Source organism: Oncorhynchus gorbuscha, linkage group LG08 (assembly GCF_021184085.1).
Source record: "Oncorhynchus gorbuscha isolate QuinsamMale2020 ecotype Even-year linkage group LG08, OgorEven_v1.0, whole genome shotgun sequence".
Lineage (NCBI taxonomy): Eukaryota > Metazoa > Chordata > Actinopteri > Salmoniformes > Salmonidae > Oncorhynchus > Oncorhynchus gorbuscha.
The window spans coordinates 39,806,016-39,822,390 of record NC_060180.1 but is presented as its reverse complement, the minus strand read 5'-3'; the positions used below and the strand labels follow the sequence as shown (position 1 = coordinate 39,822,390).

The following is a 16,375-nucleotide window of genomic DNA, read 5'->3' as shown; positions in this document are numbered from 1 at the left end:
AAGCTTTGGGCTGGACCCACAAAAGTTGGTTGAACTATGATACAATGTTTCAAGTTCGTTGCAGACATGGAATCAGCCAATGTGATTTATAGGATATTTATTTTTAATTGGGATATTTTCTACCTGCAGGCTGTTGGATTTATGTAGGCTAATTTTATATACAGTGCCTTGCGAAAGTATTCGGCCCCCTTGAACTTTGCGACCTTTTGCCACATTTCAGGCTTCAAACATAAAGATATAAAACTGATATATTTTTTTGTGAAGAATCAACAACAAGTGGGACACAATCATGAAGTGGAACGACATTTATTGGATATTTCAAACTTTTTTAACAAATCAAAAACTGAAAAATTGGGCGTGCAAAATTATTCAGCCCCTTTACTTTCAGTGCAGCAAACTCTCTCCAGAAGTTCAGTGATGATCTCTGAATGATTCAATGTTGACCTAAATGACTAATGATGATAAATACAATCCACCTGTGTGTAATCAAGTCTCCGTATAAATGCACCTGCACTGTGATAGTCTCAGAGGTCCGTTAAAAGCGCAGAGAGCATCATGAAGAACAAGGAACACACCAGGCAGGTCCGAGATACTGTTGTGAAGAAGTTTAAAGCCTTGGATACAAAAAGATTTCCCAAGCTGTAAACATCCCAAGGAGCACTGTGCAAGCGATAATATTGAAATGGAAGGAGTATCAGACCACTGCAAATCTACCAAGACCTGGCCGTCCCTCTAAACTTTCAGCTCATATAAGGAGAAGACTGATCAGAGATGCAGCCAAGAGGCCCATGATCACTCTGGATGAACTGCAGAGATCTACAGCTGAGGTGGGAGACTCTGTCCATAGGACAACAATCAGTGTATATTGCACAAATCTGGCCTTTTGGAAGAGTGGCAAGAAGAAAGCCATTGCAAAGATATCCATATAAAGTGTTGTTTAAAATTTGCCACAAGCCACCTGGGAGACACACCAAACATGTGGAAGAAGGTGCTCTGGTCAGATCAAAATTGAACTTTGTAACAATGCAAAACGTTATGTTTGGAAAAGAACAAGCTCATCACCCTGAACACACCATCCCCACTGTCAAACATGGTGGTGGCAGCATCATGGTTTGGGCCTGCTTTTCTTCAACAGGGACAGGGAAGATGGTTAAAATTGATGGGAAGATGGATGGAGCCAAATACAGGACCATTCTGGAAGAAAACCTGATGGAGTCTGCAAAAGACCTGAGACTGGGACGGAGATTTGTCTTCCAACAATACAATGATCCAAAACATAAAGCAAAATCTACAATGGAATGGTTCAAAAATAAACATATCCAGGTGTTAGAATGGCCAGACCTGAATCCAATCGAGAATCTGTGGATAGAACTGAAAACTGCTGTTCACAAATGCTCTCCATCCAACCTCACTGAGCTCGAGCTGTTTTGCAAGGAGGAATGGGAAAACATTTCAGTCTCTTAATGTGCAAAACTGATAGAGACATACCCCAAGCGACTTACAGCTGTAATCGCAGGAAAAGGTGGCGCTACAAAGTATTAACTTAAGCTGATAATTTTACACGCCCAATTTTTCAGTTTTTGATTTGTTAAAAAGTTTGAAATGTCCAATAAATGTCGTTCCACTTCATGATTGTGTCCCACTTGTTGTTGATTCTTCACAAAAAATACAGTTTTATATCTTTATGTTTGAAGCCTGAAATGTGGCAAAAGGTCGCAAAGTTCAAGGGGGCCGAATACTTTCGGCAAGGCACTGTAGATGGCAATGGCAATAGAAGTAACTTTTTAGGTTTGTATCATTTTCATTTAGATGTGTATAGAATTTTGATTAACCACATGACAATAATTGTGAGACATGAAGCCTTTATTAGAAATTAAATTAAACTGTTCCACGAAAATGTGCATATGAAAACCATAACTGACACACAGATTGGTAGAAATTGGTAGATAAATTGGCATTCCACATGAGAAAGATTGCAGACTCCTCTTGTAGCCTATTACCGACAACTTCAGGAGTAATGGCATTATCTGCGAAAGCCAGCAGGAGCGGGAGGAGAATGGTTGGTTAAGGTTAAGGTTTTTCTCTTCTGGTTATCTTGATCTCTTGCTCCCTCTTGAGTCATTTGTATCTTATTTCATCAAACAGCATCAGACAAGCATATAGTTGATTTTATTAAAACACATCGGGTGTGTCTATATATGGAAAAATACACCTTTTAAAATGTATTTTAGTCAGGGACAGCCCTAGTGAAAAGTGTTTGTTTATAATGGAACTATTGTGTTTGCCATGGGAATTTGATACATCCCACTGGGCTAAAACGGGTTGTTTCCATGTAAATTTCAACAACAATAATCTATGTGATCACGTTGAATCAACATGTAAAACTGATTGGATTTGCAAAAAGTGCACATTGATGGCAAAAAGCCATAAACGGTAGGGAATTTTGTATTTTTTCTCTCCAAACTTTTCACCTAAATCCAATGGCATGATTACAGTTTTTGTTGATTTCACATTGAATTCATCTTAGTTTACAACTCAACCAAAAGTAAATCAAAACTAGACGTTGAACTGACATATGTGCCTGGTGGGATTTGAGTCACGGGCCGTTTCCCCTCTTATTATCCGAGCAGGGCCAGTGCTACACCCTCTCAAGAGAATTAAATTTCCTAGAACAGGTTGTGCACATTCAGCAACGATATGCACATTCAGCAACGCTACAAAACCACTTTGCAACATTCTGTATCACATCTCTGAAGGACACCATGTGTCACCATGACCCGGCAAACATGGATGTATTTTTACAGAGAGCTGAGCATCATAGTTTCAGAGAAAGAGAGTGTGTGTGTGGGGGGATAAGGGAAGAGAGAGAGAGAGAGGAGACTTGATTAGTCAACAAGGCTTCACCTTGGATGACTTCATGCAGGCTCAAATGAAAAGGGCCCATAAGGTTGACAACTATGACCTTTGGAACCCAAACACACTGAATGATAACAACATAGACACTTTGGAACCGAAAGACAACACACACAAACTTTGAAGTATCACGTTTTAAGGTATGATCCAGGTGCAGACAGTGTTGAAGAAACAAAAGTGTATTCTTTAAACGGCAGGCAAACGACAGGCCAAGGCAAGCAGGGGTCAATAATCCAGAGATGGTGTAAAACACAGGAACAGCAGGCGGGCTCAGGGTCAGGTCAGGCAGAGGTCAGTAATCAAGAGTAGTGGGGCAAAGGTACAGGACGACAGGCAGGGTCAGGGCGGGCAGAACCGGGAAACTAAAAAACAGGAGCAAGGAAACAAAATGCTGGTAGGTCCTACGAACAAAACGAACTGGCAACAGACAAACAGAGAACACAGGTATAAATACACTGGGGATAATGGGAAATATGGGTGACACCTGGAGAGGGGTGGAGACAAGCACAAAGACCGGTGAAACAGATCAGGGTGTGACAGGAAGACACACCTTCAAAAGAGAAAAGCCCAAAACAGCAAACAGAAAATATACATTATTTTCTTTCAAAACTGCTGCACAATGTTTCATCTTAATTCCATTGAAAAAGTCTGTTTGGCCGAGTTTGATCTGTCTGTTGTTTTATTATGGAGGTGGATGTAGAGTTTGAGCTTCAGAGCGTGTTGATGTTAAGACATATTTCTTTCTGAAGCTTTGCTTTCTCATAGCTAATGTTAACGCTTTTTTATTGCACACTGTTTAGTGAGGTGGATCCATTTTCAAATAGGAAATTAACACAAAGTAGCTCAACAAAAAACTAAAGAAATAAATCCCTAAATTCCTTACCTTAGAAACCAAACTTCAATGGCAAATTATATTAGCAATTTACTCTTTTCAATTTGATTACTAATCAAATGAATGAATTACTGACTATAATGTGTGTCAGATTCTCCAGTCATTTCCATGGTTTCTGTGGGTTGTGGTAGTCAGTCAGCTTGGCAGGTAGCTATGGAAGGCCGTTCAGGTCTTGGATGCATCAAATGAGCTTTTAATTTCACATGTCAAATGACACAGTTGTATTCTAGAATGTTGTGTGCGCTGAATTTGAAGCCCATTAAAAAAAACTGTAAATTGAAAAGAAGAGGACAGTCCATAAGCGCAGACTGAGGATATCAGGGATCTGGTCCCTTCCAATGCCCAATCACTGCTCTTTATTAAGCTTTACGTGTCCAATACTTGATAAACAAATCTATTTTTTGAGCAATAGCATTAGCATGAAATACAATAATTTTCCCCATTTTTTTAAGCACACAATATATATAGATATTTTTGTCTTTTTCAACCATAACTGAAATACCAATAATTTCCGTATTACTTTAAACTGCTGGTCTAAGTTGGTCTAACAGTTCAGAAAGTGCTTTAACTAAATTTAAATGTCATAACCCGTTTTTGTACCCTTTCCACGCTTGGCGTGTCATTTGTTTGTAGAACGACTGTGAGAAAGTCAGTTCTGATGACTTTACAACTCCAAAATGAATGAAAATAAACATTATGCTGACACCATCTAAAATAGAATTACCCTCTCCATAAATGAACCAAACAACATATCATCAGGCTTGCTGTGCTATTTAGCAATACACATTAGCACCTGTAGCCCAGCATAGTTGAATAAATAAATAGGCTTAAGCATGGAGTTGCCAATCTGTATTTGTGCTAATCATTACCTAGATCAATGCTTCCTGAACCTTTTCAGTCATGGCCCCCCTTTCATCCTGTGACCCCCATGCCCCCTCACCTTTCCAAAATGCATAATCTGCTACTATTGTTTCGCAAACAATATGGTATAGGACCAACACAATTATTCAATTGTAGTTAATAATTCAAACTTTTACTCATCAAGTACATACAAACACCAGTACTTGGTTTTCCTACCATATTGAAATCAAAATGAAAAAAAATCATAAAGGAGAAACTGCTGTGCAATGTTGCATTGAAGACTAGAGTGGGCCAATCTCTGTTGTAGATTTTCAAATAGAAATATAAACTAGGATGTGTTCTGTTGGTGATTATTAGGTTGCATGAACATGATTAGTGCTTTCCATCCTCAATGTTGGCCTTCAAATAGGCATAAAGAAGGAAGATAGGTTGCTGCTGTTGCCTCTGACTGGGGTAAGAAACAGGCCTACTGCCTAAGGTTCATAGAAACAGCTCTTCTCTAATTCTAGAAACTAGATATTTTAAGGTTTATAATACTACCAAAAATACCAATATAACAAATTACCTCTCATTTTGAGAAATAGCGCTCATAAGCAAGATGTGCATTGTCACTTCGCAATAGAAACCTTTTCCATTTGAAAAACATAATTTTCTATATAATTCTTATTAGTGGTTATGAATTGACCATGTTACATTTGACTGTACTATTTAATTAATTTGTTTCAAGTTAACTCACAGAGTTAGAACTGGGCCAAACCAAAAGCATAATTAGAGGTGGGGGGGCGTTGAGTAGCACTGTGTGGTGTAAATAGAGAAAGTGGGAAAATAATTTCCTATCAATGAAATTGACCAGTCTCTAAAATTGGGAGGGGTCATGACCCCCATTCCCCCCTGCAAGTTATATGCCATGAAGCATTTTGTTAACATTGAATACAGTTTGTAAACTGGAGGTAGGCTGTCTCCCTACTACGTTGACTTCGGTTGCATTATGACAAAATCACTCAGAAATATATTTGATACATATGTCCGGTTTAGGGGAGGGTTTGGCCGGGGTAGGCCGTCATTGTAAAATAAGAATTTGTTCTTAACTGACTTGCCTAGTTAAATAAAGGTAAAAAAGAAATGTGTTATTAGCAACCTCTGTGGTAGCTTGGTACCTAGCTAGCACCAATGCAACCAGCCTGAAAACAATGACCAGAAACTGCAGTCATTGTCAATATTATTAGCAATGATTTAGGAATCCATGTGACTATTAATTAGGCAGCCACTATTTAGGAATCCATGTGATAGCCACTTGTTCTCTTATTGAAACCAAACTTATTGACCATCAACCAAATAAGAAAACTGCTTTATAAAATTGGGGGTATTCCGATGGTGACACCTTGCTAGATAGTTAGCTAACTAACTAGATAGAAAATAAACATAATCCGTTTCAGTAGCTAAGTTTTGGGGGGAGAATATTATTTGCATCCATCCAAGTCACTATCGTGTCTGGACAGCGCTCCTTTACCGCTACTGATATATTTATTCAAAGACATCTTGTGTCACTTACTTCACGACTCCCTGCATTTAATTATATTACTGTCTATTTCCTTCAACTGTCTCCCATCAACACACAAGGACACATCTAATCGAAAAACACACGTGCGGGCAGACACTCACACACACAGTCATTTACACTTCTCCATCTTTGTGCCCTCAATATGACTGTCTGGTCTGCTTTGTCCCAGAATCCTTAATGGTAACAGTCCCTCGAGCTCCAAGGTCTCAGAACTTGGTGCAAGGTCACATAGACTGGTGGAAGGATGTAGTAAATAGAGAGAAATAGAGATGGAGAGTAGGGCTGGGAGATAAAGATTGTCTGTTATATTGACAAGATAGTCAAGTGACCGCTTTAACAATGGAAATACATAAATAATGTCCTCAAAGACGGGAAGAGGCGAGATCAGGTGGGACAATTCTAGCCAATGACAGGGCAGGCCATAGAGATAGAGGACACATCTTTGTATGATGGAAGACCTCAATGACAATGGCCATGCCATAACAGGTTATATCCTCTCACTTCGCCTCTTCCTCTGTCTGTCATATGCACAAAGGGATCATGAGCATAGAGAAGAAAAATACATGTTTAGAACTGATAATTAATCACATAGTGCAAGAATGAATCAACAAAGCATTTTATTACGTACAACTACATTGACGATAATCATCGGCTGATGCAGATATTGAAAAAAAGTTGAAAGTAACTGTCCAGTGTTTCCAAATTTCTCTGAAATAAGACTTACAATATGAGTGAAATATATTTCCTTCCAAAAAATGGCAATTAAGTATATTACAAAACATATTTTCTCTGATGGAATGATGTGTGCATACCGACCGCAACAATGGAATGATGTGTGCATACCGACCGCAACAATGGAATGATGTGTGCATACCGACCGCAACAATGGAATTATGTGTGCATACCGACCGCAACAATGGAATGATGTGTGCATACCGACCGCAACAATAGAATGGTGTGTGCATACCGACCGCAACAATAGAATGGTGTGTGCATACCGACCGCAACAATGGAATGATGTGTGCATACCGACCGCAACAATGGAATGATGTGTGCATACCGACCGCAACAATGGAATGATGTGTGCATACCGACCGCAACAATAGAATGGTGTGTGCATACCGACCGCAACAATAGAATGGTGTGTGCATACCGACCGCAACAATAGAATGGTGTGTGCATACCGACCGCAACAATAGAATGATGTGTGCATACCGACCGCAACAATGGAATGATGTGTGCATACCGACCGCAACAATAGAATGGTGTGTGCATACCGACCGCAACAATAGAATGGTGTGTGCATACCGACCGCAACAATAGAATGGTGTGTGCATACCGACCGCAACAATAGAATGGTGTGTGCGTACCCCAACAACAGAATGGTGTTTGCGTACCCCAACAACAGAATGGTGTGTGCATGCCCGAACAACAGAATGGTGCTGATTAGCCAGCTCATCCTCTATGACGAAATAGCAAGCATTGTTTAAACAGTCTGTTTGGGATACAAATGGGGGTTTCATGCTTTGGCCACTAGGATAGGATGGGTCAAAAACATAACAGAATATTAACCTTTAAAAGTGAGATTTTCACTGGACAGTTATTTAAAGTTGAAACTTTTTCTAATGTTTGCAAGTATGGAGCCAATAGGTTTTGGTGTTAGAATATGTCTAATTAAATCAAAACAAGGTCCTTATCTATAAAATGTATCAACAAGGTTCATAAGCTATGGAGGTGAGGTGACAACCATTATGTAGCGTAGCCTACTATTTTGACTCAGAGGGGGACAGCCTGACAACATGGAAAGCTACAGCGTTCGAGGCTACGTTCGAATTGTGCAGGAAGGCATAGGAGTTGCCATTGTGACTAAACCACTATCACTGCCTCGCAGTCAACAAAAACCAAGGGTGTGGTTCACAGTTATGATAAGGCTTCCTGAGGAATAACTGGATGCTAGCTAGATAATTAGCCTTGCCCTGCTAAACATCGTGCATCAATCACAAACCAAGCTTCTAGCTGCATACTTCCACCCTCCAAAGCATAAAAATGGAGTATACAAATGATTAAAGTGCATCTCTGAAGAAAAGTATGCATAGTGCCAGCAGAGAACTGAAATATTTGAGATGTTAGCCAAACTATTAGCATGTGCTAGCAAAACGAAACTAGCTTTCCTGAGAGCTGCCTGTATGCACAGTTCACAGAAATAAAAAGACACAGCAGCACTATATTTCCCTCAGCCTGTTCTTTAGTAAAGGAGTGGTACTAGCACAGAGTCAGAGTCAGGGCGATGGTGTGCTGAGATAGGCCTTCGGAGTTGAAGGCATTGGAGGAAACGCAATAACGCAGCCCTGGCTGTTTGGTGTGCTTTAAATATCAGAAGTCAATATCACCCTCGCTCACCCTGACACACAGTCACTGACACAAACTCACTTGCACACACACACAGTTAACACACACACACACTTATACTCACACTGCAACTTTATCCAGGGCTGCCTCTACACCACTGTGACACACAGCCATGAGCCATATATCCCAGAGTAAACACGGTTTCCTTGACAACGCCACTTCCCATGTTGACTGAGAGCTTTTATGACCAGAGAGATGACCGCAGGCCAAGGACAGGTCTGGGACCAAACACGGTCTTATGGGTTCACTGGGTTAGGTCAGCAATACAGCACAGGGTCTTATACTGGACAGATCTAACACCTTCCTCATAGCCCATTTAATATTTTCCTTCAACATCATCATCATCAGTGAGTATTATACAAAACACACAAAATGACTTGATCTACTCCTAGTAATCGTCATAATAACCATCCTCAGTATCAGATCCCCTTTTCTTGCCTCTTGCAGCATATGCCTGGTTTGTCACGGGGTGAAGTGGTGTGTGTGTGTGTGTCTGTTGTCTCTGTGCGAGCAAGAGAGTGAGAGTTTTTGGTTAGCGTCGCACAACAAACAATGGCTATTCATTACAATGAGAGCAAACAGAGGATCCGAAGACAATGAGATCTGTTGTGTGGCCCACATACACAGTCACTAACGACGTACACACACACACACACACACATGCTGGCATGTACCCTGTTGTGTGTTTAAGCTGCCGTGAATGTCCGACTGTGTGGCCATGTGAGTGACCGTCGGAATGACTGTGTGTGTGTGTGTGTGTGTGTGTGTGTGTGTGTGTGTGTGTGTGTGTGTGTGTGTGTGTGTGTGTGTGTGTGTGTGTGTGTGTGTGTGTGTGTGTGTGTGTGTGTGTGTGTGTGTGTGTGTGTGTGTGTGTGTGTGTGTGTGTGTGTGTGTGTGTGTGTGTACGGATGTGTTAAACTCATGAACAGACACATGGAGGATAATGGCGTCTCTTATGGTCTAATGAGAAGGCTATTGGCTCACGTTTACATTAGTGTCTCAGTGGCTGTTAAAGAGTCTGGGATTAAACTGTACATACCATAATAGATCTGTTACTGCTCTGTCTGTGGCCAATGCATTTATATTCAACTGTATGGTGGATATAAGATGTACTCGGATCAGTAATAGGGCCACTCACGAGAGTGGCGCGTGTATCTTGTTGGTGTCCAATTGTAGGAAAGGGAGAAAGCACACAGGTAAAGTTATGTAGACTCAATTAGCCTAGCTAACCTTAGCTTGCTAGCTAGCTATTTTAACTAGCTTATCTCAGTTTGTTGCAGTCAAGACAGATAGTATGTAATCAGATGAGATGATAAATATTGTTGAAACGATAGATTTTCAGGACAAACTTCAAATTAAAGATCAAGGAAAACAAAACCTGCATGTTATTGCATTCGTTTAACCCTCAAGTTGACCCTGAGGACTTCAAAAAGAAGCCAAACAAATTAAATGGTTGGTGGAAATATAATTGGCTATTCTAAGCATTGTTTCCAAATAAAAGTGATATATTGTTTGGTATCTGGAAGTGTGACCTGTCAGATTCAATAAAACTGTCGTTATATGACTGAGTGGAATTTCTTTGAATTGAACTGAATTCAATTATACTTCCTGTCACTCAAACTCAAATTCAAATTCTACATCCTGTGGGATGTTGGCTAATTCAAATCTAATTTCAACTCATATATTCAATGGGAGTCAATTCTACAATTCATAATTGAGCCCAATCCTGCCTCCTAACATTACAGCATTGTTGCGTAAGGTATTTGTTTAATTTAAATGTTTTCCTTTATGATGATAATCAGGACCTGATAGTGGTAGTTTTGTGATAACTATGATGTGACTTGAATTTTGTGATTTTAAAAACCCCACCGTTTTTCAGTTAGGGATGTTTTCTTAATGTTAACGATACACATTTAGTTTAAATGGTCACACCTCGAATGTCAACTTCGGTATTATTGTATACATTTCTGTACATTTCTGTTTATGTATGTCTGCCGCGAGAAACTAACGTCATTTACCCATTTGTGACTCACCACCTGGAATTGGTCTTATGTAGCAACATTTGAAATGGTGTTTTTTACATTGGATAAAAGTAGAGACTCAGAGCTACAAAATGGTATATCATACCCTGTAGTTTAGGAACAATGGGAAAGTAATTCTGCCTTGAAAGTTGATCAAATTGTAAACTCACTTTTGAGTAAATGGCCTTTGAATATTTTGGTATCTAGTGAAGAGCTCCTCTTTGTCTACAGCCATACAGCATCGTTCACACCCTCTTAAGCTTTAGCCCCACCCACCTCATTTCGCTCTCTGAGCGCACAATTGACGCTCTGGCCGATGATTGCTTTACATCTGTATAACATGAAAACAGCCTAACCAGCTCTGCTGGCAACAATTCCATTACGCTTTTTTGCCAACGTTTACTGACACCGGCCATATTCAATGGGTGTTGTACACTTTAGCTTAAGACATGTAGCTAAGTAAAGTGTAGGTAAACAAAGTGTAAGATCAAACACGTCACGTGAGCAAGGCAAACGGCTCTGGGATACGAAAAATAACATCAGCTAGGGAGCCAGCCAGCTAACATTAGCTAGCTAGCTAACAGTACACATTAGCTTGAAATAAACCACTTTGTCAAAATTAGAAACATATAATATCTGAAAATGTAGCTAGCTAATGCTAGACTACCTTACATGTATACATCATCATGCATGATGGATGAGTCTCCCTGCCAGGAATGCCATACCATGGTTGCCCTGAGTTTGAAGAGGTAATCCAGAGAGAGGTGTTTTCTCCATCTCGTTAGCTATCATATTCTAATTCCACTGATTTCAAAACTTGATCCTCCAGAAAGTGGAGAGCAACACTTATGCAGCTCCACTACACAATACAGTTTTAAAAAGGAGTGTTCAAAAGGATTAGCATCACAGACTGACCAGCTCAAATAGACAGAAGCACTCTATAAAAAAAAAATGTAATTCTCAGCAATCTACACACAATACTCCAGAATGATAAAGCAAAAACAGGAATTGTCCATAGAACTCTGAGAAAGGATTGTGTCCGAGGCACAGATCTGGGGAAGGGTACCAAAACATTTCTGCAGCATTGAAGGTTCCCAAGGACACAGTGGCCTCCATCATTCTTAAATGGTAGAAGTTTGGAACCAACAGGACAGCCACCCTAAGCACACAGCCAAGACAATGAATGGCTTTGAGTGGCCCAGCCAGAGCTGGACTCAAACATCTCTGGAGAGACCTGAAAACAGCTGTGCAGTGACGCTCCCCACCCGACCTGACAGAGCTTGAGAGGATCTACAGAGAAGAATGGGAGAAACTTGGGGCGGCAGGTAGCCTAGTGATTAGAGCGTTGGGCCAGTAACCGAAAGATTGCTAGATCGAATCCCCGAGCTGACAAGGTAAAACTTCTGTAATATTTCCGTTTTAGTTTTTTAATAAATTTTCAAAAAAAACTGTTTTTGCTTTGTCATTATGAGTCAAGGGATCTGAATACTCCTCGAATGCACTGTATATTGTATGCAACAAAATTATATTATTTTATACAAACAATTGCTCAGAGAGATGTTTTTTGTCAAAAAGGTAAGGGTTAAAATGATTGGCACCCCTGTTTTCAATAACTTTCAATACATTACCTTGCAAGGATAACGTTGCTGAGCCTTTTTCTAAAATGTGGTCTGAGATTGGAGAACACATTGGGAGGGATCTTAGATATTCTTCCATACAGAATCTTTCCAGATCCTTGATATCCTTCATCTGCTCTTATGGACTGACAGCCTTTTTTAATTCAAACCACAGGTTTTCAATGGGTTTCAAGTCCGGAGACTGAGATGGCTATTGAAAAATATTGAATTTGTAGCCAATTAACCATTTCTTTGTGGATTTTGATGTGTGTTTGGAGTTACTGTCTTGCTGGAAGTCAAGTTTCAGCTTCCTGGCAGAAGCAACCAGGTTTTTGGCAAAAATATCCTGGTACTTGACCTTAACAAGGGCCCCAGGACAAGTGATGGCAAAATGGCCCCATAACATAACATCCACCACCATATTTTACAGTAGGAACGGGGTCCTTTTCTGTTCATGCATTCTAATTTCGACACCAAACACACCATTGGTGTGTGTGGCCAAAGAGCTCTATTTTCATGTCATCCAACAAATCTAAATTGGAGTTTGCTAAACTGCATTGGCACTTGGATTGGAACCTGTGCTTTGGTCAAATGACATGAACATAGAGCTCTTTGGCCACGCACACCGGTGGTGGGTTTGGCATGAAATGAGAATGGATGACTGAAGTAAACTGTCCGTTTAAAATGTTTTCTCTTTCTGAGATTTTTACAGATGTAAAAGCAGTACTACAGCGGTCTTTAGATCAGGCTACAGCTGAACCCTGCCTGTCATTTCTACAGTATGTTTTTCATACATTCCAGACATAATACTACTAAGACAATGAAATCTGATAACCAGGTAAGCTGCAAGTAAGTATTTGACTATTCAACTTGCCAAACCCTTGAACAAACATTAAAGTTTGGACTGTGCCATATAGCAGCGATCGAATCAACCTCTACCCCGTTGCCATGACAGCCTAGTATGGAGTGTGATATTGGTGTAATATGGGGCATAACTCAGTTCAAACTCAATCGTAACATGGTAGTAACATGCCTGTAGACCCAAACGCCCTATGCAGGCTTAACCTGTTAGAGGGAACCCTCATCCTGTCCTCAGGTCAGAGCATAGATCATTCAGAGATACAGGGAGACACTCACACATGTGCAGACACACAAACACATGATTGAACCTATGAAATATACACACACAGGCACACAAACACATGCAAAAATGCATGGTCGCACAAATGCACACACACACATCATGGAGACACACACATAAACACACAGCAATGTGTCAGCAAATGATTCCACGAGGAACTGAACATCACAATAAAAATATATAATCTCCACCCGGCACAGCCAGAAGAGGACTGGCCAACCCTCAGAGCCTGGTTCCTCTCTAGGTTTCTTCCTAGGTTCCAGCCTTTCTAGGGAGTTTTTCCTAGCCATCGTGCTTCTACATCTGCATTGCTTGCTGTTTGGGGTTTTAGGCTGGGTTTCTGTACTGCACTGTGTGACATCGGCAGATGTAAAAAGGGCTTTATAAATACATTTGAATAAATAAAGCTGTCTTGGGACGACTCTCCCTTGTCAAAGAGATGTTTAATCTCAGCATGATCTCCAGTATAAATCAAGGACATGAAAAAAAGATTAAAAGCATTCCATAAGGGAAAGGCAGAACCCACTACGTAATCAGCAGTGCATCTCTATGGGCCACTGCAAACCATCTAACTCACAACAACAAAATTCCTCATTGGTGCTTCAACCACAGACACATCGCCAAGAGGAAACCAATGGGGAACTGAGTGGAGAGGAGAAGGGAGGATAAGAGAGTAGAAGACAATAGAGGCCAGGGCCCATAACCTTAAAGCATCAGACGAACAGAACAGAAGGGAGGAGAAGAGAGTGGAGAGGCCAGGACTGTAAAGTCTAAACCCAGAAAAGGAGGACCCAATGGTGCTAGCTAGTAGCTACCAGCAACTGTCTCCCTTCACAGCAGAACCAGTCATAATTCTATACATGTCTTCTCATCATAACACACAGACAACAGGGATACTTTCCTCTTGAACACACACATGTAAACCCCGTTAAATGACAACATTGGTGAATCTCTCTCAGCCGTTCAAAGTAGTATTCACTTACTTAGCTGCTCCAAATAAACAGTGCCGCGCCGCAAACTAAAAAGCTTCCATTCAATGAGTCGCTCTCTCTCTCTCTTTTTCTCGCACTCTCTCAGTTACTCCCTCTCTGTGAGACACACACAAAGAGACGCAGGCAAACACTCACGCACACACACACAGACACAGCCACCCCCTCACACACTCTCTCCTCCCGCGACCCGGAATGTTTGGCAAGGCTTTACTGTACTGAAATACAGCGCTCACCATATAAGGTAGCAGCAGCTACACATGTCACACATCATTTACATGCAGCAGGCGGGGAGTTCACCTTACACAGCACACACACGCTGAGAGTGCATGCTAAAAACCACACCACCGCCAGGCTGACGCTCAGAGTTGGGAGGAGAAAGTGAAAAAACATAGTGAAGGAAAGTAAAGAGAAAGAGAGAAAGGAATGCTAGAGAAAATAGGCAAGCCTTTTTATGTTTAGTTGTAAACCAAGCCTCACTCTGGTTGTCCCGTTGGTTTCCAACATGTTGAGTCAGACAGAGGGAATAGAACCTGTGTATCCCAACTACTGATCCACTTTCCTGCTTCCCGGAGTAACCACAGCCTTCCACACACACACACACACACACACACACACACACACACACACACACACACACACACACACACACACACACACACACACACACACACACACACACACACACACACACACACACACACACACACACACACACACACACACACACACACTTCTAGCGTTCGCCACAGAAAGAAGTTATAGAAGCTATTGTGTGACCTTCTGTATTTAGTCTGGTATGCATTTTCTGTTTCTGTGTGTGTGTGTGTGTGTGTGTGTGTGTGTGTGTGTGTGTGTGTGTGTGTGTGTGTGTGTGTGTGCAAGACATAACAAACAGATGTTAACCCAGTGCCCCGCAAAGTGAACACACACATAGACCTAAAGCTAACAAACCCCAGCATATCTTTCCCTTACAACAGGCTGGACCATACTGCTCTAAGTAAAAACAGTCGCCTCGTCCGAGAGGGAGAAAGAGAAAAAAAGAGAGTAGGGTAAAACGGAAACCCTTACCTCTCACATTGCTGTTCGGTTTGTGCTCGCGCATCCGTGTGTCTGTTGAGTATGTGTGTGTTTGTGTGTGTTCAGACAGGCCACGACAGAAGAGCCCCAGGCACCGGCTGGACCATTCTCAGGCAGAGCAGAGTGGAACGAGGGAGAAATCTGGCGGAGGGGTGAGTGAAAGAGTGAGTGAACAAGCAAACGAGTGAAGGTGCTGCGCAGAACCACGGTGTGGTGCGAGAAGAGGAGTGCCTGCCACTGTGTGTGTGTGTTGCTGGCTTGGCTCTGTGCGCTAGTGTCTCCCCTTCCCTGCTCCTGTTGGTGGCTGTGCTGTGTCTCTGGGCTCCGGGCTACTGCAGCCAGAGGAGAGCTCCACTTGCTGGACGACTGCACTGTAGCAGCAGCTGGAGAGGAGGAGTGGAGGAGGAGGAGGCAGCACTGACTGCATCCGGCAACACAAATCATAGACTCTCTGCTGCAGCTTTCTGGCTGCTCTCTCTCTCTCTCTCACTCACTCTCTGTCTGTCTGCTCGCTCCACCCACTAGACCAACAACCAGGAACTGCTGGCTCTATTACATCAACACTGTTATTTTCAAGGGTGTGAGAGAAAGAGGGGGAGAGAGAAATAGGGAGGGGCGAGACAGAAGGTGAAAGATTGTCAGACCTGCACAGCTTTAGTTAAAGTGGTAGATGATCTCACAGCCAACACAGACCAAGCCAAACAACTCTCTCTCTGTGTGCTACATTCGACACTGTCGACCATCATGTCCTTCTGGACAGAATGGAGAGGTGGGTTGGCTTCTCCGGTCCAGTTCTATATTGGTTTGGAACCTATTTAATCGGTCAAGAGTTTGTCACCCATGTGGCATTCCACAAGGTTTGATTTTGGGTCCGTCACTGTTCAGTTTATAT

General features: G+C 41.6%; 1 pseudogene across 1 annotated transcript in view; it reads right to left on the bottom strand.

Annotated features, from left to right (window-relative positions):
• Positions 1 to 15,960, bottom strand: part of LOC124041646 — an 89,425-nt pseudogene extending 73,465 nt beyond the window's left edge. The window contains exon 1 of the transcript XR_006839972.1: positions 15,475 to 15,960. The product of XR_006839972.1 is annotated as a muscleblind-like protein 1 (transcript). The remainder of the gene's footprint in view (positions 1 to 15,474) is intronic.
• Positions 15,961 to 16,375: the final 415 nt, after the last annotated feature.